Here is a 23,063-nt window from a genome sequence, read left to right as displayed (position 1 = left end):
TTATTATTACTTTAATATGTATTTTCATATTACTATGAAATTTATTATTTTCACATGTTTCTTGGTCATCTGAACTTCTTTAAATTGCCTATTTATATCTTTTACTCTTTTCTTTTGAGTTATTTATCATTTCTTTTCCACTTTATTAGAGGTCATTTTTTAGTTATAGATATTAATTATTGAAATGTTATTGCATGACTTTTTTATCTTGTCTTTGGTTTTATTGCCATGGATTTTAATATTGAAAGCTCAAATACATCTATATATTTTTAATAGCTTCTGGGTTTCCATTATTGGTTAAGATCTCCCCTATGTTAGATTGTACATGTAGTCTCTTATATTGTATTGTAAAACAATTATTATTATAATAATTATTACTACATTTACATATGCAATGTATCTGAAAGTTTTCTTTTAATGGCTAAGAGTGGGATCCAATTTTACTTTCTTCTATTTTGATAGCTAGTAGTGATAGCACTGTGTATTAAATTCTCACTTTTTTTCATTTTGTAAAACCACAACTTCAGTCAAGTATTATATTATCACATATAATAGGATATATTTTGGATTCTATCTTCTGTTTTACTGAGTAACGTCAGTCCATAGCTATGCCGATATCATCTTTGTTTTCCCAGTATCTTTGTACTAAGTTCTGATAGCCTGCTAAACACGTCTCCTCCTCTCTGTTATTCTTTTTTTATAATTGTCATGGTTATTTTTGGACCTTTCTTCCATGTAAAATGTAAGATAATCTAATTCCAACAAGAAACTCTAGTGGAATTCTAAGGAAATTTTAGTACATTTTATATTGTTTGGAAAGATTGACACTTTTATCGTGGCAATTCCTCCAATCCAAGAATTTATCCATATGCTCAAATCTTGACACGTCTTTCACTAAGATACTATGGCTTTCTGCATATAAATCTTGTGACTTTTTATTATATTTATTTTTAATATTTTATAGTTTCTATATTCCTGTTATAAATGGAATATGTCCTCTTGGTTTCATTTTTAGGTGTTAATTGCTGAAATAGAGTAAAAATATTGATACTTGTATACTTATCTTTTATCCAGTTGCTTTGTCAAATACTCTTACAGATTTTCTTTTCTATTGTAACCAAACTCTCCTTGAATTTTCTAGTTGTATAATCATATTATTTACAAAATTGGTAGTTTTATCACTATTTCAAATAATTGAACCAGTTATTTAAATTTTATGTTATTACAGTCATTAGAATCTTCAAATTAATGTTAAATAATAATAGTGACATCAATACCCCTGTCTAGATCCTGACTTTTAAATAAAATGATTTTATTATTTTTCCCTTTAGGATAATAGTTGCTACTGGTTTTTGGTAAAGAGTCAGTCATATTTAAGTCTTTCCCTGCATTCTAATTTTACTCAGAATTTATAAGGAATGGCCAATGAATCTTAACAATCATATCATATTTTTACCATCAGTTGTTATATTAATATGATTTTTCCCTTTTAATCTGTTAATGTAATAAAATATCTTGATCAAATCTGGCAATGTATCAAATTAATAGTAAATACAAATAAGTAGAATTTATTTTAGGACTACAGTGGTAGTTCCACAGGAGAAAAAACTTACTTTCTAATATTTGGTGCAATTGTTCATGTTTTTTCATTTTTTATTTGTTTATATTTTTAATTTGTTTATATTTTATGATTATATTTATAAATGAGATCAGTCTATATCTCTTTTTCAGGGGGATACTGTCTTTATCAAGTTTTAGTTTTAAACTTATTCTGGGTTCACAAAATTATTCAGAAACCTTTCCAGTTTTACATTGGCCTGAAATAACACATATTTTAAAAATACAAAACAAAGTTTGAAAACAAGAAAGGAAAATTCTTAGGTGCCTGAACCAAAAATGGAAACACAAAGCTGGAGTGATGAGTAGGAGTTTAAGCCAGAATGAGTTCCCTACATAAAAGTGAGATTCGTGCTGGGCCATCTATTTCAAGGGCTAAGGCTTAGAAAAATTTTACCTTACTAAATTGAGAAACCAAGATTCTTATCATCTGCCTGAGGCCTTACTTGGAATAAAAAATTACCTTTTGACATTGAAACACCAAGCCTGTGCAATGCTAGAGAGTAGAATACAAAACATATTACCCATATAAACTCAAGCCAAAACATTAACATTAAGTTATATTAAAACCGCTTGACCTATAGGGGCTCTCAGTCAAAACAAAGGCCTTTGGGCATGCCTCCAAAACCTATAGAACAACCTCTGCTGGAAAGGTACTCAGTCAAAAATTAGAAACTACATTTGCAAACAAATCACCACGAGGGAGATTCAGTAGATGCAACAAACAGGAGAACAAACAATTCAAAACTAAAACTGAAAAATACGGTAATTGAAAATTTTAAAGTCAATGAATAAATTAAATAGCAGATGAGATCAGCTAAAGAGAATTGATACTTTGGAAGAGCAACAGAAAATATGGAAAAAACATGAATAAATATGAATAATGGGATAGGAGGCACCAATTTATGTCTAAAAGGAGTTTCATGAAGAAAGAATAGAAAGAATGCTATACGCTGTATACGAAGAGTTAATAAAGGGGAAATTTCCAGAATAAAAAAATGAGTTTCCAGGTTAAAATATCATGCTGAATCACAAATGTAACAAGTTAAAACAAATCGCAACTGGATAAGTCATACATACTAAAATGAAACTGAACATCAGAGATTAAAAATAATTTTAAAATAACTTTTAATACATGGTATAACTTCTTCATATACCATGTCCTCAACGTTTGTGTATACTTCTTCCATTAACTACTTTATTCCTTTCTTGCTTTAAGTAAATCTTCCTCTCACCTCAGGACTCTGTTTCAGCAAACACAGTTTTATTCCACGTCCCAAAAAATATAGGTGACCTAGTTTCACAAGCACACTTAGAAACTATTGTTTTTCCAATTTTTTGTAAAAATCCATTCTCTGAGATTTTGCCATCTTATTATAGCACTCTTTCTACCTCTCGCCATTGTTGTTATTGATTTTCCTGATTGTTATTCATCATTAATATATAGAGATTCATGAACAGAAAGTTCAATGAGATGGAAAATTTCAGTATCTGAAAAATGGTCTCTTAAGATGTTCATCTAGTGTGATGTTCAACTGACTTCAATCTATTTCAGTCACAGTCTGGTCCTCTGTCACTGACCCAGTATTGCCCTATATTTTGAAATAGCAACTAATTAAGTAGTACCAGACTTCATAGTCTCATATATAAATTATCTTGCTAACATTTTTCAATTACCTCAATTATGAATCCTTCCTTTTTCCTCCAAAAACTCAATCCTAAATCAACCCAATGTCTATAATTTGTAATTACATACCTAGACTACTAGCTCTACCTGGTTAAAAATAAGCCAGACAGATTAGTGCCCAATTCAGGGTCTCCGTGCTCACCTGGGCTCTTGATATTGCCTGCCATTTCTTCCACATTTCTCCAGTTACTCTTTTTTCTCATACTCACAATAATTATTTTATACCTTCATTACTCTCATCACGTTTCTTCCCCATCATGACTATACTCATCCTTTACTTCATAGGAAATAGATGCTCGGTTGAGTTAACTATATTAAATGTTCTTCATATGGAAGAATGACACATTGAAAATTAAAATGTAAATGAAACTGGAAAAAGATTTTTAATATCTATAATAGGCAGTGGCTGATTTGTAATATAAAGAAAACAGACATAAATAAGAACAAGAGGAATATTTCCATTTAAAAATGGGCCAAGTATATGAGCATCCATGTGACTAGTTAAATGAGATATCATTCTTTCATCCTTCAAGCTACCCAACACTGGGCGTGGCAGGGACTAGTTTGACAAGTGTGCAAGGAAATTGCTACTATCTGCAGGTGATGGGAATCACCTGTTGTATACCAAACAGTTACACCAATTTAGATACTAAATACCTGGGTTTTACATTTTAATTCCACTTTTAGGAACCCATCCAAAAAGTTTGGAGCAGATTTCTTTCTCCTAATGTTATAAGAAAAAGTAGGGATGGAATATAAAACTAAAGACTGAAGTTTGAGTAACAACTATTTATAGGGTCTGAGATAAATGAAATAAACCACTCAAGAGACAGCAGAGACTTTCAGGGAGGTAGGTGGGGAGCTAGAAAGGGCAATATCAAGGAAATCAGAGGGGAAATAAAATTCTAACCGGACATCGACAGTGTCAACTTCTATAGAGAATAAATTAACATGATTTTCAAATAGATGAAATGAGCTGACCCACTTGAAAGCTGATATTGGAATACTGTTGAGTACTTTTTTGACACTTCCTATCATTTTTGGAAATTGTAAAATGCACCTGTTGCTCACCAACTGGTTAAACCTCCATGAGGAGTGAATACACATACACGTTAGCTGTTGCCCTTTTAGAGTCTCTTGTATTCAAATCAAAACCAGATAAGAGAGAGATCTAAAGTTTGAATCTCAGCCTTTTCACAAGGCAATGTTACATTGTTATTTTGCTCTAAGCCATCAAAATAAAAACTATCCAAGAAGTCGGCTGCTGCTATACAGGTCATCTGGAAAGTCCAGGGAAGGTCCCTGAGCTGCTGCTGGGAAAGGAAAATTGTCCTCTGGACCGTGAGCTGGCGTGTTTGTCTGCTGAGTGGCTTCAGTGGTTTCATTTGTTGCTGAAAGAGCCAAGAGAAAGGGATAAACGGGACTGTAATCCACACCACAATGAATGGGATGAGAACAGGAGCCAAAAGAGTATTTTATATGTGTGCTGCCCCTTCTGGCACACCGAACTGATGCACAGATTGTATGAGCTTTTAATCACCATTTAAACGTGAGCAAGCCAACCTGGGCATTCATTAGGTTTTTATACAGCTTGCTGATAACCCAAAGGGGCTAGCACATATAATTCCAAATTATAACTTTCAAAGCGTAGAGATGTCATGGCATGAAGGGTGAACACCTTCCATATTCTTATGTCCTGTGTACGTTCAGTGGATGTTCACAGAGAGAAAACACTAGATAGAATACTTAGAAACCAATTTCTGTTTTCAGACAGACAATCTCTGATTAAGCACTGACTCCATTTCAAATCGTGAAAATAGGCTGGAGACATACCGTGGTTTGGATCTCTGAGATTCAGATTGTTAGTATAACACTGAGCATAGAAAATTCTCTCTTCTCTTTTACGTCTTTTTTTCCTTGATCCTAAAGTGCTAAGAGAGTGAAAAACCAAAAAATAAATTATAGGAATATTCCATTAAAGATATCAAATGATTAGCAAAGATTAAAAAAACTCAATTTTTATGGAAATCTTATGAGGAAATATGATGAAGTAGAATTCTTCTCTTTAGTAAGAGAGAAAATTGTCCCAAACCTTCTGGATGAAAATAGGAACCCAATACCTTAATTCCTTATTGACTTAACAGTTATGCTCATAGGAATTAATCCTAAGGGTCTAATAAGACAAGTGTCTAATATCTAAGCATAAGGATAATTACAGCTTATGCTGAAATATTTAAACAACTTAAATGTTTAACAGTGATTGAATTGTATTCTATTCTATGAATGTTGATTTAATCAGTCCTTTAAAATGTGTGGAAGCGAGCATATTTGACATAAGAACATGTCATATGTTGTTTTTCTCAGTAACATTTTAACATGAAAAATTTTCAAATCTACAGAAAAGTTGAACAAATTGTGCAGAGAACACCCACAAAACTGCCACCTAAATGTTGTAATTGACATTATCCATCTATCCATCCCTGTCTCCATCTATCTTTTTTCAAATGCATTTCAAAGTAAAATTCAGACGTCAGTCCACTTTTCCCTAAATATTCTAGCATGCGTGTTATTTACCAGAGTTCAATATTTGGTGTTCTTTGCTTAGGTGAAATTTACATACAACCAAATGTACAAATCTTAAGTGGACCATTAGATGAATTTTGACACATGCATACATCTGTGTAACCCAAACCCCTGTCAAGAGATAGAACCCACCTCAAAAAGTTCCCTCTTGCCCTTTGCTCAGTCTCGGTCCCATTCTGCCAAGGTAGTCACTTTTCTGGCTTTCTTTTTTCCATCAGAGACGAGCTTTGACTGTCCTAGAACTTCATATGAATGAACTCTCACAATATGTACTTTTTTGGGCAAAGCTTGTTTCACTCAGCATTATTTTTTGAGAGCTATCTATTGTTGGGGGTATAGGTGGTTCGGTTTTTTTATTATTATTTCTGAGTATTAGTACGATGTATAAATGCACCATAGTTTGTTTATCCCTTCTCCTGTTTTTGGACACCTGGTCTAGGAAACATGTAATGTGCTCTTAAATGAAAAGAAAAAGATTGCAAAATAGGATAGGTCATATGGTTTTGTATTTGTAAAACAACAGACACAAACACACACACACACACACACACACACACACACATATCACTAAGACATATTACCATTCAGATGTCTGAGACTCAGCTAGTTGGATATAAATACACATATATAAATACTTTTGAGTGCTATCTATTTAGAAAGCTGAGAGCATAGTCACCAACACCATAACAGAGTATAACGGTATCCCCTCAGTGGTAGAATTTGGGTGATTAACTTTTTACCTGCATGGTTTCTAGCTCTTCTACAATTAACATTCAATTACTAACAATTTGCCCTTGTTTTATTATTAGACTGCATGTGATGGGAATGTAGGGAGCTGAGATTTTAGAGAAAACACTGAGCTATAATACGAGTCTCTTTCCCTGAAATCAACTGGCAGAAGAGAAGTGGAACTGCTTGGCTGGGAGAGCTGCGACATGCTCATCTCCCCACAGAGAAGGGTTGGGTTACTGTGAGGTGACCAGAGTGGCGTCTGTGGAGAAACAGCTTGTGAAAATCTCCTCTCCAAACAAAGACTCAGACGGCAGTCCTGCGCCTGGATTAGAAAGCCACCTCGTAAAATCCCCCAAAGTTATTTTTTCTCTACTTTGCAAAGATTGTGAATTAACCTTTTGTTGTCTCCTAAGGAGAACAGGGTAAAGAAAAAATGGAAGATTTTACTAAAGGTGATTGAGAATAAAGAGTACCAAGGGAGAGGGAAATCCTGAGTTTGTATGAAATTATGAAAGGATAAAAAAATAGTGCTAACTAAATGCGTCACCTCACATCATGTTTAAAGCCACGTGAGGTACATTGGGTAAGTTTAATTTTACAGCCGTGTTGGAATAGTTAAGTGACGCGACCGCAGAAATCATAGAAAGTGGTAGCTTAGGACCCTGGTGCCTTTATTTATAAAGCCAACTCTCCATGCTGTGTCTGTTGAAGACCTTCAACTACGTCACAGTATTTAAAACATTTTTTTGAGTTACATCTTAATTTCAGACCTGGTGAGATTTGTTTGTCATTAAAGCCAAAATAGACAATTAGCTCAATGGTCTTCATGAGGATCCCAAGAAGAGAAAAGAGCATCTCACCTCCTGTGCTTGAACCTTCCTGAGCAGCCCAGGTGGTTCACTTCCCTGTTCTTGGAAAACAGAATTGGACTGTGAAGAGCCAGCCCTGATTTCTCTCTCTCGTCTCTCTTACTCAGAAGGGAAGTGATGGAGTGCGGGATTATTGATGAGACAGGAACAGAAGGCAGCCTTGCCCACTTTTGATTTGAGTTAAGCTATTGCATGAGGCTTAGGCAGGGTCACTTGAGGGCCAGCAGACACCTCTGTTCCCTGGGTACCACAGGTCTCCCTGTGCATTTATTCCTTCTTATGCAAAAAGAGTCCAGTGAGATCTTTTGCTGATCCACTGCGTGGGCCTCAGAGAGCAGCCCTTGCAGCCACAGGAGGACCAGAAGATCCCGCAGTTCCCTGGGCCTGGTAGGAAGACCATCTGGCAGAGTAGGCAGAACACTGGATGTGGAGTCAGAAGATGACTTTGAATCCTGGCCCTACCCAAGGGGTCTTGGCTCTTAAACTCTCCAAGTCTTAGTTTTCTAATATGGATGGAAAATCAAGTAAAATTACTTATCATGTTAAAGCATTTGCTACACATCCTAGTTTTAACGTCCCCAATTAGAATAATGTACTTAGATTCTTTATAAAGCACCTGTTTGTTTAACATCTCGTGCTAGGCATTGATGACTATATGAAGACAATTCAATGATCACAAATCTAGACTCCAGAGTTAGACTGTCTCACTTTGAATCCCAGCTCTAATACTGATTATTGGCAAGAGATTCAGAGGTTATTTAACCCCTCTGCTCATTTTTCTCATCTGTGAAATAAGGATGATAAAAGCACCTTCCTCGTGGGGTTATTATGAGTATTAAATGAGTTAATATATGTAAAGCACTTCGGACAGCTCTAGTAAGTGCTATATATCTGGCTATTATTAGTATCGTTAGACACAGTGTCTGCTTAAGGACAGGAATAATTACAGAGATGAGAATTACAAAGATGAGTTATTTTGATGGAGGTATAAGTACAAAGGAAGTAGGGCCAATTTGTATATAAGCTAGAAACTTAACCTACCTTATTTGACATGAGAATTAATCAACCAGCCAACATAGCTATGTGTCACGACCAAAGAAATGTAGAGAAGCCATTCTCTGTCCAGGCTGTCTAGGTCTTGGCTGGTTCGGGGTCCTGTGCTGAAGTTTGTTTAACTAGGGCCACGGAGTTCCTAAGTGGATGCCTTAGACTCTATCAGCCACTACAAGTAGCAGCTTGAGGAGGGTGGGATGGGAGGGGTCACAGAGAAAGGGCTATAGACTCTTTATGGTTAACTCAGGGGTCAACGTCACTGGCCTGGTCCAGCTGTCTGTATAATCCTCTCTCTTCTCAGAAGCACAGCAATCCTTGCTGACTTTTTCCATTGCACCTCCCTATTCTTTTTTCCAGATTTACTTCTCCTGGGGGAGAGATTAGGAAGAATAAAAGAATTGCACAACTTTTCCCCTTTCTGGCTTCTCTAAAATTATACTGAGGTACTGACCACAAAACACCAGCAACTCAAAAACAGGAGTCTGCCAAGAGTCAGTGCCAGGATAGAGAACACACACTAGGACCAGCTGGAGCAGGCAGGACAAGATCAAGAAGGCAAGCCAGAGTCAGACACCAGCTGTCAGTCCTGAAATTTCTACGAGCCAATTGGGGATAAATACCTGAAAACAAAAACAAAAAAGGAAACAGCAGAGGCAAAAGGTGACAGTGGAAGAATTACTGAATTATTTCTAGGTAATATTTTAAGAAATAGAATCATCTTTTAAAAAAATAGAATCAGGCTGTGTTCACAGTTATCCTATGGGACTTCTTAAAGATAGCAATTAGCTGGATTTCACAGAAATAATTTTTTTACACTACTTACCTTTGGAAAGAAAGTTATAGACTACTAAGAAGGAATTAAAAACTGAAGAGAGTATTCTGAAGGGAGAGAGAAATTCTTAGGCGTTTGTTTTCTACCTATGTTCAATTAACCATTTATGGAACAGACAGCCCATGTGGAGAAGCCCAAAGAACCATGAGGTGGAGTCAGACAGCATGGCCAGAGAGGCGGGGTGTCTGGAGGTGGGATGAAAGACCCCCCGTGGCATCAGGATGGAGTGTCATCTCTCTCTTGGCTCAGGGGGACACCTGGAGCCTGTTCTCTACAGGACCACCCACGTACAGTTGCACAGGCATTCCCCTTCCAAACTCCACTTCTGTTCTTGATGTCAAGGATACAACCTCTTTTTAAAGAAGCCTTATGGCTGTCTTGGGCCATTGAAAAGAAGGAAGTTCCTACTGGGGACAGTTCAGATAGGACTCGGCAAATTCTTGGGACACAGACATTCTTCCTGCTGACTGATCAACAGGTGATAGGTGGGCATCTCTAGATAGGATCTTTCTCTGTATGATAAGCGGAAGGACAACCAAGGTACTCCTCTGGAGATGTGTACAGAGCTGTCTTCAGTGTAAGGGACTCTGCGATTACTGGTCAGCTCAAGATGGACAGCAATCTCTCTGGCAGAGATGAGGCCAGCTCTCAACTCCTGTGCATTTGGTCCTTCTCAGGTGTGTGGGGCTCCACTGACCTCCTCCCAGGTCATGCTTTCTCCCCATTCCAGCCCCATCTTCCCTTATGGGGAGACAGTGGTCTGGCTTTTCATCTAATCTCCTTCTAAGCTATGACTAATGTCATAAACTCTATCCTTGATTCCTTCAGGACTTGGTTCTTTTTGCTCTCAAAGTTTGTGTTGACAATCTTCTAAAAAAGACATAAATTTCTTCGCCATTTGTGGGGCCAGCTGGCTGATACTTGTGCTTGATCTTCTTTCTGTTCTCCAGTTCCATGATCTCGTTTCCCCCGTACAACTCCAAATATATCAGAACGTGTGCTGCCTTTGGCCTTTTTCACACAGCTCACCTTGTGACCCTTGCACAGAAAGCTGATAAAAATGACTCTCATTAAAAGTTCAGGCATAGCCTCCCTAGAAAATAGCTCCTGAGGACAGACAAATATATAGAGTTCAATGAAGTCCCATATGTTTAAAATTCAATTTCCCCAGAATTGGTAGGTGATCATTTCAAACACTGGATTTCTTCATTATTGGGTCAGCATGATCTACTTTAGGCCCTGGGCCCAGGGCCCCATTATAACACACCCAAGCATTTCCACCTCTAGCTCAGTGTCCCTAAAGTTGTGTCTTTTTGCCCTTCCTTATTCCAACCCCAATTCAAAGGAATTAAGGCAATTTCTGCTACCCACAGATCCCCAAACTGCCCTGGCACCCCACCTTTTGATAGATTCAACCTTTGAGGATTTAGGGAATTTAAGAAGTGGAGGATGAGATGAAAGAGGAAACAAGGAAAGACTTCGAAAGGACCCATTCCTTCTTAGACAGTGAGTGAACAGCGTTAGAAGTCAACACAGGAACCACTTCAGATCCATGCTGGAGTGAGTGTGAATGTGGGGAGTGAGTAAAAGGCATCCAGTCACTTATTCTAGCTCTCAAGCGCTCTCTTTTCTCTCATGCTCTCTTTTATCAGCCCAAGTGTCCCCAATGATTCCCTTCATGTGGGCAATTAAGAGTCTTGACCATTCCTTCTTCATGTCCCTGTGGAAGGCAAGTTCCAACTAGCATAATTAGGAGGCCCTAACGCTGCCTTATCCGCTGAGAAACTGACCAGGTCAAAAGCTCAACAGTTCCTCAGATTGGAGGGCCTGTGAGAGCGTTTCACACCCCAGCTTCATTATGTCAACTTTTACTTTCAGAGAATGTTTTTAAAGGACTCCATTGCTCTAGGTGTTTCTGGTTTGGTTGGTGTGAGGGAGGAAAGTTCTGGCCCACCTCGTTGCTCTAACAGCCTGGGCCTCAGTTAGGAAGAGTTCAGAAGCCCGTGTTTTCTTTTCTGTTCATTCCAAGGACCAGTTAGAAGTGTAGTGGTCATGATTTGCTAAATCATCTTGGAAACATTTTCTAGAAATTTTACCTTGGAGTTAAAAGCACTATGTGTGGGAAACCCTCATCTGTGAGCTGAATAGAAATGTGCTTTTCCAAGAGAAATGGGAAAAATTCTTTAGCACAGACCTCCTCGTGGTGTTGACCCAGTTTGGGCATGGTATAACACATCCTATATTTAGACCAGTAATGTTCACTCAGGCTACTGACCATGAGTTCATTTACTCAGTTGACAGAATAGTCCAAATTCAAACCAGGGCACTTTGTTTCAACACGATAAACACTGCAATAATAATGTGTTTACATTCCCCTTATAAACTAACTAATTTGAGTGCATTGCTTAAGCAAACATTTGAAGTGTCATACTTTGTAAATTAGGATGTACCTGGGAAAGCAGTGAAGCGTAACATCATACAAACATTCCCAGAATTTCAGAATGAAAAGGAAACTTATAAATAAAAAATTGAACCCTAAAAAGTGAAATTAAAGTAATGGATTCACCAACATCACAGGTATAAAAACACTAGAACCCATTCTGATTTCTATTTTTTACTTTTTAAATTATGAAATATTTCAAACTCATAGAAAAGAATAGATAAGAACATAATCCAACATTCTTGATATAAAGTTTTACCATATTTTAGTCAAGGATTGTTTAATCTGAATTTTAAAACCCTATGCAGTCCTCACTGATCCTGTTTCTCTGTCTTCCTCCTCAGTGTTAACCATTCCTCTCAATTTGCTGTTCATCATTTCCAGATATGTTTTAATGTTTTAAATAATATTTAATTAACCCTAAATATATATATAATATTATTTTTCATGTGTTGAAACTTTTTCTGTTTGTAATTTTTGTCTTCATGTTTTCTGCAATGTTAGAATTCTATATAATGAAGAATATAAAAAATGATGCTGAAGAACAGCCACACACTGAGAGAAGATATTTACCAAAGACACATCGGATAAAAGACTATTATTCAAAATACGCAAAGAACTCTTAAAACTCAGCAATAAAGAATACAAATAACCTGATTTTAAAATGAGCCAGAGGCATCTATAGCACCTCACCAAAGAAGATAGACAGATGGCAAACAAGCAGGTGAAAAGATGCTCCACATCATATGTCATCAGGGAAATGCAAATTAAAACAACAATGAGATACCACTGCACACCTATTAGCATGGCCAAAATCCAAAACCCAGACAACACCAAGTGCTGGTGAAGATGTGGAGCAACAGGAAGGCTCATTCATTGATGATGGGAATGCAAAATGGTACAGACCCTTTGCAAGACCGTTTAGTGATTTCTTACAAAACTAAACGTATTCTTACCAGAGGATCCAGCAATCGTGCTCCTTGGTATTTACTCAAAGGAGTTGAAAACTTATGTCCACACAAAACTCTGCACATGCATGTTTATAGCAGCTTTATTCATAATTGCCAAAAAATGGAAACAATCAAGATGCTCTTTAGTAGGTCAATGGATAAATAAACTGTGGTACATCAGGACAATGGAATATTATTCAATGCTAAAAGGAAACGAGTTATCAAGCCATGAAAAGACACAGAGGACCCTTAAATGTATATTACTAAGTGAAAAATGTCAATCTGAAAAGGCTACATACTATATGGTTCCAACTATATGACATTCTGGAAAAGGCAAAACTATGGAGACAGTAAAAAGATCAAAGGTGGCCAGAGGTTGGGAGGCAGGAGGATGAATAAGCAGAGCACAGAGGATTTTTAGGGCACTGAAGATACTCTGTATGATACCATAGTGATGGATACGTGTCATTTTGCATTTGTCCAAACCCATAGAATGTAAAACACCAAGAGTGACACCTTCATGTGAACTATGGACTCTGCACGATTATGATGTGTCAAGGTAGGGTCATCAGTTGTAACAAATGTTCCACTCTGGTGGGGGATGTTGACAATGGGAGAGGCTATGCATGTGTGGGGGCTAAGAGTATATGGGAGTCTCTGGACCTTCTACTCAATTTTGCTGTGAACCTAAAACTGCTCTAAAAATATAAAGTCTTGATGAAAAATGTCTTTAAAAAACTTGAGCCCAATTGGCAAAAGAAAAATAATAATACTGATATTATATATATTTATATATATTATATATTTATATTGAAGTATTAATGATGTATGAATGACTCATCACTTTTATTTTCTTGCTGGAGCTACTAGGTAGATAAGATATAGATCCCAAGATATGAGCTTTCCAGAAAGTGAATGTGAACATTAACATTTAAGAGATGGGTGGAGCAGCCCACAAAGAAGTCAGAAGGAACAGAAGTGCAGAAGAAAAATAGAAGAATGTGATGTTATCATCAAAGTATGAGAGCAGCTAGCAGTGTCAAAGTGACAGACACTATTTTAGGGAATATTATGAGAACTTCAGAGTTTTCATGTAGGAAGGAGAGAGGGGAACTGAAGAATTTATTTTCCCACAAGATATGCAAGCATTCAACCCTTTGACAGCCCACGGTCCCAAAGGCACACAATTAAGTTCTTTCATTTAGAGAAACTTATGAGAGTATCCAGAAGGAAAGAATTTCAGGCGTTATAATTCTTCACATGCACAATCTCTATAAAATGGTTCACAGCACAGTTTCTTCTTGTCTATTATTTACATCTATAAGAATATCACTTAAAAACATTGTTTGTCAAAACTAAAGCCTGTATAAATCCTCACACACTATATTACGCTGCCTCCTCCAAAAGAAACTTGAGTTTGGGTTTAAAGCCAGTTGGGATTCCATCATCAGCACTTAATAGTTCCCACATTGGGCAAGTTATTCAACCACCATGAGCTTCACTTTCCTCTCTTGTAAGTGGAAATGATAGGGTTGCTTTGAGGATAAGTCAGATAATGCATGTAGTCAGTACTTAATGACTTGCAATAGTACTAAAGCTCTCATAATATATTTTAAAATACCATTGTTTTTGCTTTTGTTACTCTTCCTCTCAATACCTATATCCAGGTCTTTTGTGTTTGAAAAGTACCTGTAGAGGCTGGCCCGGTGGCACAGCAGTTAAGTTCTCAGGCTCCGCTTCTGTGGCCCGGGGTTCACCGGTTCAGATCCCAGGTGCAGACCTACATACCACTTGTCAAGCCATGCTGTGGCAGGCATCCCACATATAAAGTAGAGGAAGATGGGCATAAATGTTAGCTCACGGCCAGTCTTCCTCAGCAAAAAGAGGAGGATTGGTGGCAGATGTTAGCTCAGGGCTAATCTTCCTCAAAAAAAAAAAAGTACCTATAATCATGCTCTGACTCACATACACTTATTATAACTGGTGTTAGTATAAACAATGTGGCATCTCCCTGACAAAATTGAGCCCCTGCCTTTCACAGAACTTTTTTTTTTTTTTTTGCCCTCAGCACTTCAGTGGTATCTGACTCCTACTAATACACCACATTAAGGAACTGAAGGACAGAATCATGATAACCTCGACAGATGCAGAAATAATGAAATTCAACATTCATTTATGATTTTTTTAAAAAACAAATACTCTTAGCAAATCCAGTTAGACCAGACATTCAATAATCTAATAATGAATATCTACCAAAAAAAACAAAACTTCAGCCAATATACTTCGTGATGAAATAATGAAATTTATTCCCTTTGAAATTGGGAACAGGGCAAGGATGTTATCACTTTTATTCAACAGTTGCTCAAGTTCATAGTAAATGCAGTAAGGCCACAAAAAAGTCATGAAAAGTATAATGTTTGAAAATGGAAAAATAAAAGTCAACTTCTACTATATGCAGATATGATTATCTATGAAGAAAACAAAATAATTCACAGATAAATCGTGAGTCTTAAAGAGAGTTTTGCAAGATTGCTGTATATGAAATCAGTATATAAAAATCAGTTCACTTCCATATATCAGAATGTGTTAGGAAATGAAATTTAACAAATGCTTTTGTGATGGCATCATAATATCATATACCCAGGAATAAATCTAACTAAAGTTGCTCTCGACCTGTATACAGAAAACTGCAAACATTAAGAGAAATTAAAGAAAACCCAGTTCTAAATTGTGTTATAAATATGAATAGATTGGAACACTCAATCTTATACATGTGTTAATATGAAATGATGTAATCTAAACTCTGATTTTTGTTTTTTTGACAAGCTGATTCTAAAGTTTATAATGAAATGCAAAGGATTTAAAAGAGTCAAGACTTTCTTAAGTCTTAAGCTGTTGTGTCTTTGGGGACAATTTTTATAGGCAAATCATATCAGTTGAATTTGTCTACTAAACCCCTAATTTCAACTTGGGGACAAGGAGGGACAATGTGATACAAGCAGTAGATAGAGCCCACTAGCTCCTAATCCTGGTAACCAAGTGCTATGAGTATAAACCAGGACGTAAGGATGATTAAAGTCTTCAAAAGAAACTGAAATAGCAAAGGGAGGAGAGGCTGTGGTCCAAGTGTCGCAGCGGGAGTCCCACCTCTGCAGCCTGGAATGATAACACTGGGGAGGAAGGTCTGGGGCTCTCTCGCTCATCTGCCCGAGTGGCGGTTGGTGACTTTTCAATTAGAAATTAGATAAATGCTAGAAGTGCGGATGTAGGAAGATGAGAGAATGGAGCTTTCCGTTTCCCTGACCCGACTCTCTGTGTGGGAGGTGCTAAAAATACAGGCGCTGGCTACAAGGCAAATGAAGTTTCTCAGACCTATGTGATTGCTTTTAATTCAGAAAAATTCCATTGTTACATGTAAGGTAATCTTTCTATTCTTGCAGACAGTTCTTCTGCCTTCTCAAAAGAGCTGGGCCAGGCTTTCATTCAGCTAGTTTGTGATTTTTTTTAATTATGTTGAGATGATAAGGTCTCAAATAATTTTCTACTTGGAAAAGTAGATAATTTTAAAGTAGAGCATTAAGGCTACCAATAGAGATACAGATCGTTTATTAGTAAACTATAAAAAATTATTTTGACATGATTTTTTAAAGGAAAACTTAACTTTGCTAGATGAGAACTGAGGAAAAGCAATAGAGAGAAATAAGCTGGAACAAAAATATATTTTAAAAGAGTTTTCCACTAAACACTTCAGGTATAGCTGATATCCAGATATCGGCTTCAGGCATAGCTGGATCCAGATGCTTTCACAGTATGACCAGAAAACTATCTGTATCCATCTCTCATCCTGAATTTCTCTGCATTATCTTCATTGTCTGAAAGACTTTTCCCACGTGGTGGTAAAGATGGACACAAGTAACTCAAGTCTTCATTCTACATAGGTCACAACTCCATGTTGACCTAAATCACACAGACAAAAAATGTGGAAGGGGGTTCCCCAGTGTAGTGCTTTGCTGATGAACATTTTTTCCACTGCAAAATAATTATTCACTAAGTGGAGCTGTGATAAACACCTATTGTTTAGAAAATATTTGCCACGCTTCTGACATCACCAGTCTTGCCAATATCCCCACCTTATTCTTAGAAGACACTTGGGTTGTCTTTGCTACTGAAGTCCACCTCCTTTCTGGGTCTTCGCACTCCCAGCTGGCTAGAGGCCACTGGAAACTGTGGTGTACCACGTTTTTTTCCATGGAAATTCTGGTGATTTTAAACCAGCAGTATTTTTCAAGTTGCCGTTTTTCTATTTAATAAAGTACTTAATATGCGTGAATTTTAAAGATGTGGCCCATAATTATTTGGCTCATATTTTGGGCTACTTTTGTCCCCCACAGCAGTCTTAATGAGATGCCTTAATTCCACAAGTAAACTTCCCCACCACTAAGTCATTCAACAGCCATTTACTAAGTACTTACCAATTAGGCTTTAATTCTTTAGGCACAGGGTAAGTTAATTCACAAGTAAATTAGAGTCTCTGTCCACAAGATTCCAGCGTAATGAATCTAATTTCCCCAAATTCAGACCTATCTCTTCTCGCCCTGATCTAGGCTTAGATTCACCCCTATGTAAGAAATTTAAATTTTGTCAACAAAAGTTCATATTTCGCGTTAACCAAAGTTGTTATTTGAAGGCAAATTCCAACAAGTGTGGTCTGATCCAGATGACACCATGCATAGCAAACAGCCCCAGGCCAGCTGCAGTTCTGAGTCGCATTTCAGCAAATAGAGCATGCATATGAAGTCTGACCCTCAGGCAAGCTCTCTGCAACTTCATTAAAATAGTGAATGTCATAAACTCCTGAAAACTAGCCCATGTGTCAGAATCTCTAACCAACGCGGTGCTCCCATGTGCTGTGCTTGAAGCAACTTAAAATAAAAGAAAAATATTTTCTCTTCTGTTCTCTCTCTTTTTCAGGAAGAAGCAAAAGTCAATGAATCAGAGACAACTGGAGGTGCTTTCTAAGGATGGAGTCCAAAGGGAAGTTGGAGTTTGTAGGAAATAGAATTTAATTCTTTCCTTTGTCCCTGGTGTCACCTGCTTAAGCTCTTGGTGGCAGCCAGTATTCTTAGTTATCTGAAGGAGAAGAAAACCTGAAGATGACTAGAAGAATCCAAGTCACGTGATCTAAAACAGAGTTGTGATGATAAATACAAACACAGTCAAGAACTCCCCCAAGCCCTGGCATTTCTAAAAACGGGTACATCCAAGTGCCAGGTCTGACACTGGGTGTGTGGGTGACAGCCCTCACTGACCACCGTGAGGGTCAGCTCTGTCAGGCTACCTGGACACAGGTCTTGTTTCAGGGACAAGATCTCCTTTGGGGACTCTGGGTGAACCGTTGGAGCTGTCTAACTGGCTGACCTGGGAAATCCACACCAAGTGGCCAAGGCACCAGAGGGATTGTGTTTGGACTTTAAACCACCTGCATGCAGTCTCTGCCTTGTTCTGGGACGCAGGTAAAGAGCTCATCTCCTTTGCAAAGCTGAGAAAAGAGTTTCCAGGGAAACACAAAAGCCAAGGTCAGTTTACATTCAGAAAGTCACTGCTCCAAAGATTCCATGAACCTCTCACTGCACAAGTGAGGAAGGCAATTCTGGGTGAAGCTGGTTCTTAACACATGTGCAAAGTAGACCCCTCAAGAGGTGGCTCTTCCTCAGCAAAGTGTCCTGCCTTCCTTCTGCCTTCCTGTGTTTGCAACTCTGGGCCCAGGAGCAAACTGATGACACCAGGCTAGGGGCATAGAGGACCATCCTTATTCACTGGGGACCAGCCTAGTCATTCATCTGCAACAGCAGATGCCAGGAGAGAAAGCTATTAAATTCAAAGGCTTCACCAGTGACTGTTATATGCAAAGCACTTTTTAGGCAAAACACAGGGGAGGCTTTAGCAAATGAAAACAGCCAACTTCCTAATGCATTTTTCATCCACCTTCCTTTCACACGTGTACAATATGACAAATTCAGGCGGAGGTGTCCTGGGGATTTCTTGGAATAATTCATAACCAAGTGGCTTTGCTGTCATGTCACTACTCCCCATGGCCCACAGTCGAAGCCTCCTTTTCCATCTTCTATCCCTGGTGTTGTTTATTCTTTTTCACTATAATGTGACTTTGCCTTTTTAGCTCTCTCCTCCAAATGACACAAACGTTAGCTTAAGGCTTTGACATCTATTAAAAGACAAGATCTCCTTCAGGTAGTAATATACTTGATTACTGTTTTCACTTCAATGTGAAGTTTAGTATCCTATCAGCTGAGCCCAAAATAACCCCAACCAAGTTCACCAGTTTGCAGACTGTAGACTAAATATGGCCTTTAGATATTATGTTTGGCTGACCCAGTGATTTTTTTGTTTTGTTTTGTCTTGGTTTTGTTTGGTTTTGTTTTGTAATTGAATTTGAATGACTTTTGGCAGAAGATTCTTTCTCAAATTCCATAGACCCCACCCCTCTCTATTGCCATGAACCTTGCAGACATTTGAGTTTGTGATGCCTGCCCTATCTACTAAGTGGTGCTAGCAGACATCCATGTCTCATTCCCAATCTCAGGAAGAAAGTTTTCAATCTTTCACCTCTAAATTTGATAAGATTCTTTTTCTGTTTGTATTTGTACTTTTCTGAGATGTTCATTATCAGATAAAGACGATCTTTCCATTCCTAGTGTACTGTCAGTCATTATCATGAATGGGTGTTGAATTCTATCAAATGCCTTTTCTGTCTCTATTGAGGTGATCGTATTATTTTTCTCCCTTTTTTCTGTTCATTGCTAATCTACATTGCTTGATTATCAAATGTCAATTCAACATTATCTTCTCAGAATATCTCCATCTTGGTTGGGATATATTATCCTTTTGTACAGAGCTTGATTGTGATTGTAATTGTTTTGTTTAGAATTTTCACCTCACTTAAGAGAGAGCTTAGTTTGTTTGTTTGTGAGAGCTTAGTTTTTAATTTTCCTTTTTAGAGAAGGAAATGTCCTCGTTGGGTTGTGGAGGTCAAGGAATTGCTCAGCTCATCACAGAAGTTGGGAGGGGTCTCCTCTTCTCTGAAAGATCCTGACTAAAATGTATGTTATTTCACATTGTGAGAAGGGGTTTAATCTCAAATTCAATTTCTTTAATAGATATAGAACTGTAATCTTCTTTTTCTTCACATGACACTTTGGTGATTTGAGTTTTTCTAGAAATTTGAGCTTTTTTAAAATGAAATGTCAAGTTAATTGGTGTAGTGTTCTAAATAATAGTCTCTTATTACCTTCTGGACGGCTGCACGATTTCTAATGATGTCTCCTTTTTCATTTCTGATATTGTTAGTTTGAGCCTTTTCTCTATTTTTCATCAATTCTGCTAGGAGTTTATTGATTCTATTAATCTTGTTTCAGAACTAAGTTTTGGCTTTATTTTCTCTACTATACATTTGTTTTGAACTTAATTACTTTTAATGTGCAATGACTCAGATATGGCTGCACCATAAGACATAATTAAGGATCCAGATGTTTGTAACTATGTGTAGAATCATCACGAATGTGACAGATACAGACTCTGGCAATCCAGGTGTGCTGTGTAGGTGGCCCAACTGTCACAAGCAGCATTGCTGTCAGTGATGTGGTTTCATGAGATGGTGAACAGCTCACAGAATCATTCTAATCAAGCCAAATATAATCTTCTCTCAATTTAGTTATTACCGGAAGATTCAGTGTACTTTAAAACTGTACAGAAATATTTTGTGTTAATATAAAAGAAGTTAGGTTCTAGGTAGACTTTTTCATCCATGTAAATATCCAGCAAGACAATGTGGAAGTTGTGTAGGCTATGGGACAATTATTTGATTGCAGGACACTTTGTATCCCTGACCCCTCTCACTGAATGTCCATGATGTTTCCCAATCACTGTGACAAAGAGAAAATGAAAGGCCTTCTAAAATTTTCAAAATGCCCTTGTGTGGCTCTACCAGCCCCACTGACATATAACCACTATTATAAGGGAGAAGTCATATGGTGGATTACCCTCTCTTTTTCATTGTCAGAAATGGATCTTTCTTTAACTCCTCCATCTCCACTGTCATTTCGGGTTGACTACTGGGCTCCACTTTACCCCCCCTGCTGGGACATGCCTGGCTTCCCAGGGCTTGCCCTAACAGAGGCTTCCTCCAGGCTGTGTTCAGTCCATTCCTACTATGTAATAGCGCTTACTTGCCCCGCTACAGTGATGCTAGTGCAAGATCTGTTCCCAGCCTGTGTGGCAGCCTTGATTTTGGTCTCTCTAAAGCCCCTGTGGGCATGCTTCCACCCCACTTCTTCACGTGGGCCAGTGTAGCCTGTGCCTTTCATTGCAACAGGTGGTCACCTCGGCATAAGGCTGCCTCCCTGGAGGTCCCAGGGGATTTTCCAGATCCAAAATTGGCATAAGGGCTGAGCGGAGGCAAAATAGGTCCTGATTGGGTCTGGTGCTCCAGTTCATTACATATTTTGGGAGCGGCACCGAGATTATTTGTGAGTTTCAAATACCTTCACCCATGCTTTAACCTAGTTTCTGTTTTGTCTCTTTCAGCCCTCAAGTAGCTCCTCTTTTGGGCCAACATGGTATCGTGTATCAATTACAAAACTGGTATTCCCTATGCTAGTATAAAATTCTAGGCTGATGTTAACCCACCAAATTACAGGGGCTGCAGCTTCCAGTCCCTTAGCTAGCTGGGATTTCCCTGCCACTGTGTCCCTGACACTGATGGATTCAACATGTGTTTGATACTGGGGCCCTCAGCTCAGGGACCTGTGACACTGCGTGCACTGAGACAGCTTCCTTCCTCCAAGAATACCTACCTAGATTATACGTTAAATCTTTTCTGATCTTTTCTTTGACACAAGTTGCTGCTTACCTACCAAGCTAGGGGTGAGGCCAATGTCATCGGTAATGTGACCAGGGGCTCTCTGCTGCATGGCTGCTCAGGTGCTGACCTGACTTGATGAAACTCCTCCCTGTGTTGAAACTCCTCCTTCTGATGGAACTCCTACCAGCCATGCCCCTGCAGACCCAGGGTCCCATAGCCAAGCAAACCATGGCACCAACTGCTCACCAGGGCACTGCCAAATCAGGATTGAAAAGGAGCCTGACCTTTGCAGGAGTACTTATTTTTTGTTTTGTTTTTTTTATTTGTTTTAGTTATGCTTTCCTCTTTCCTGCTATGACCCAACAGTAATTGTCAGAGGGACATATGTAACCAATTTTAACATAACTAACAAATGGAACATACGTAAATCAATTTTAGCATAACTAACAAATGGTCAACAAATAGTTGGTCAAACTGTCCCTGAGTGTAGGTGTGATATAACAAGACAGGGCTGACCTGGGGGAAGCATTCTTCTATAAAGGATCCTATTTATCCAGGCAGCTGTTCTGGTACCAAATCTTGACTGCACCTACATTGGCATCAACCTTGTTTGTGTGTGTTTCTGCATTTCTGTCACTGTCCTGATCTTCCTGCTTCCTAATATTTTTCTATCCTCTGGGATTCTTACTCCACCTCCAACTTGCCAGGGTTGTCACTGCTTATCTTCCATCAAATGCAGACAAATCCAAGTGCGAGCAGAGAAGCACATGTGAGTGGTCCATTTGGAACGTTGGTCTCATTCTAACTTTGGCCACAAGCTGAGTCCTCTTGTATGTGGAATGCTGGTCAGTTAGGTGCTTGAGGTAGGTCGTGCCAATAGTGTATCGTAAAATAAGAACATGCAGAGAATGGACTCTGGGAGACATCAGTGTGTATAAGCGACATAGACACTGACTAAAACTTTTCTTTGTAAATATTTTCTTTATAGTTAGTCACTAAAAATTACAGAGCTTCAGTCCCTAAAAATGTATTTCTTATGCATAATCATTGAAACCAGAAATGTAACCTGATTCTGAAATTGCAACAGAACATTTTATTCTGGTTTTCTTCATGGGAAATGACTGACTTTGGTAGAGTAGAAATAGAAAGTTAGAAGCTTACGAAGAAGAACCAAAGATGCGTATTGCTCAAAAGATCCATTGCAATATTTGATCAATCAAATTTCACATGTAAAATTTAAAATGGCTAGAGAGTATCGTAGCATTGGCTTTGTAAAGAACTAAGCTATATGGGAATTAAACTTTTGGCTGCTCAAAAGCTTTTGGAAATATCTGGTCAAATGGATTGATTCTCAAACGCAGAGATCGTTCCAGATGCCCCTGCGGGGTCACAGTCCCAGACCACACGCATCTCCTCTCAACG

General features: G+C 38.1%; 1 long non-coding RNA gene across 22 annotated transcripts in view; it reads left to right on the top strand.

Annotated features, from left to right (window-relative positions):
- Positions 1–23,063, top strand: part of LOC102148965 (uncharacterized) — a 178,278-nt gene that overhangs the window by 83,999 nt on the left and 71,216 nt on the right. For 14 of the 22 annotated variants that reach the window (XR_011437710.1, XR_011437715.1, XR_011437719.1 and 11 more), the window contains one exon: positions 17,735–18,276. This is a non-coding gene — a long non-coding RNA (uncharacterized lncRNA). Of the gene's footprint in view, positions 1–17,734; positions 18,340–23,063 lie in introns of all 22 variants that reach the window. The other 8 variants (XR_011437704.1, XR_011437713.1, XR_011437717.1 and 5 more) reach the window with 1 other exon arrangement.

This window comes from Equus caballus, chromosome 4 (assembly GCF_041296265.1).
Source record: "Equus caballus isolate H_3958 breed thoroughbred chromosome 4, TB-T2T, whole genome shotgun sequence".
Classification (NCBI taxonomy): Eukaryota; Metazoa; Chordata; class Mammalia; order Perissodactyla; family Equidae; genus Equus; species Equus caballus.
This window is presented reverse-complemented; position numbering and strand designations above follow the sequence as displayed.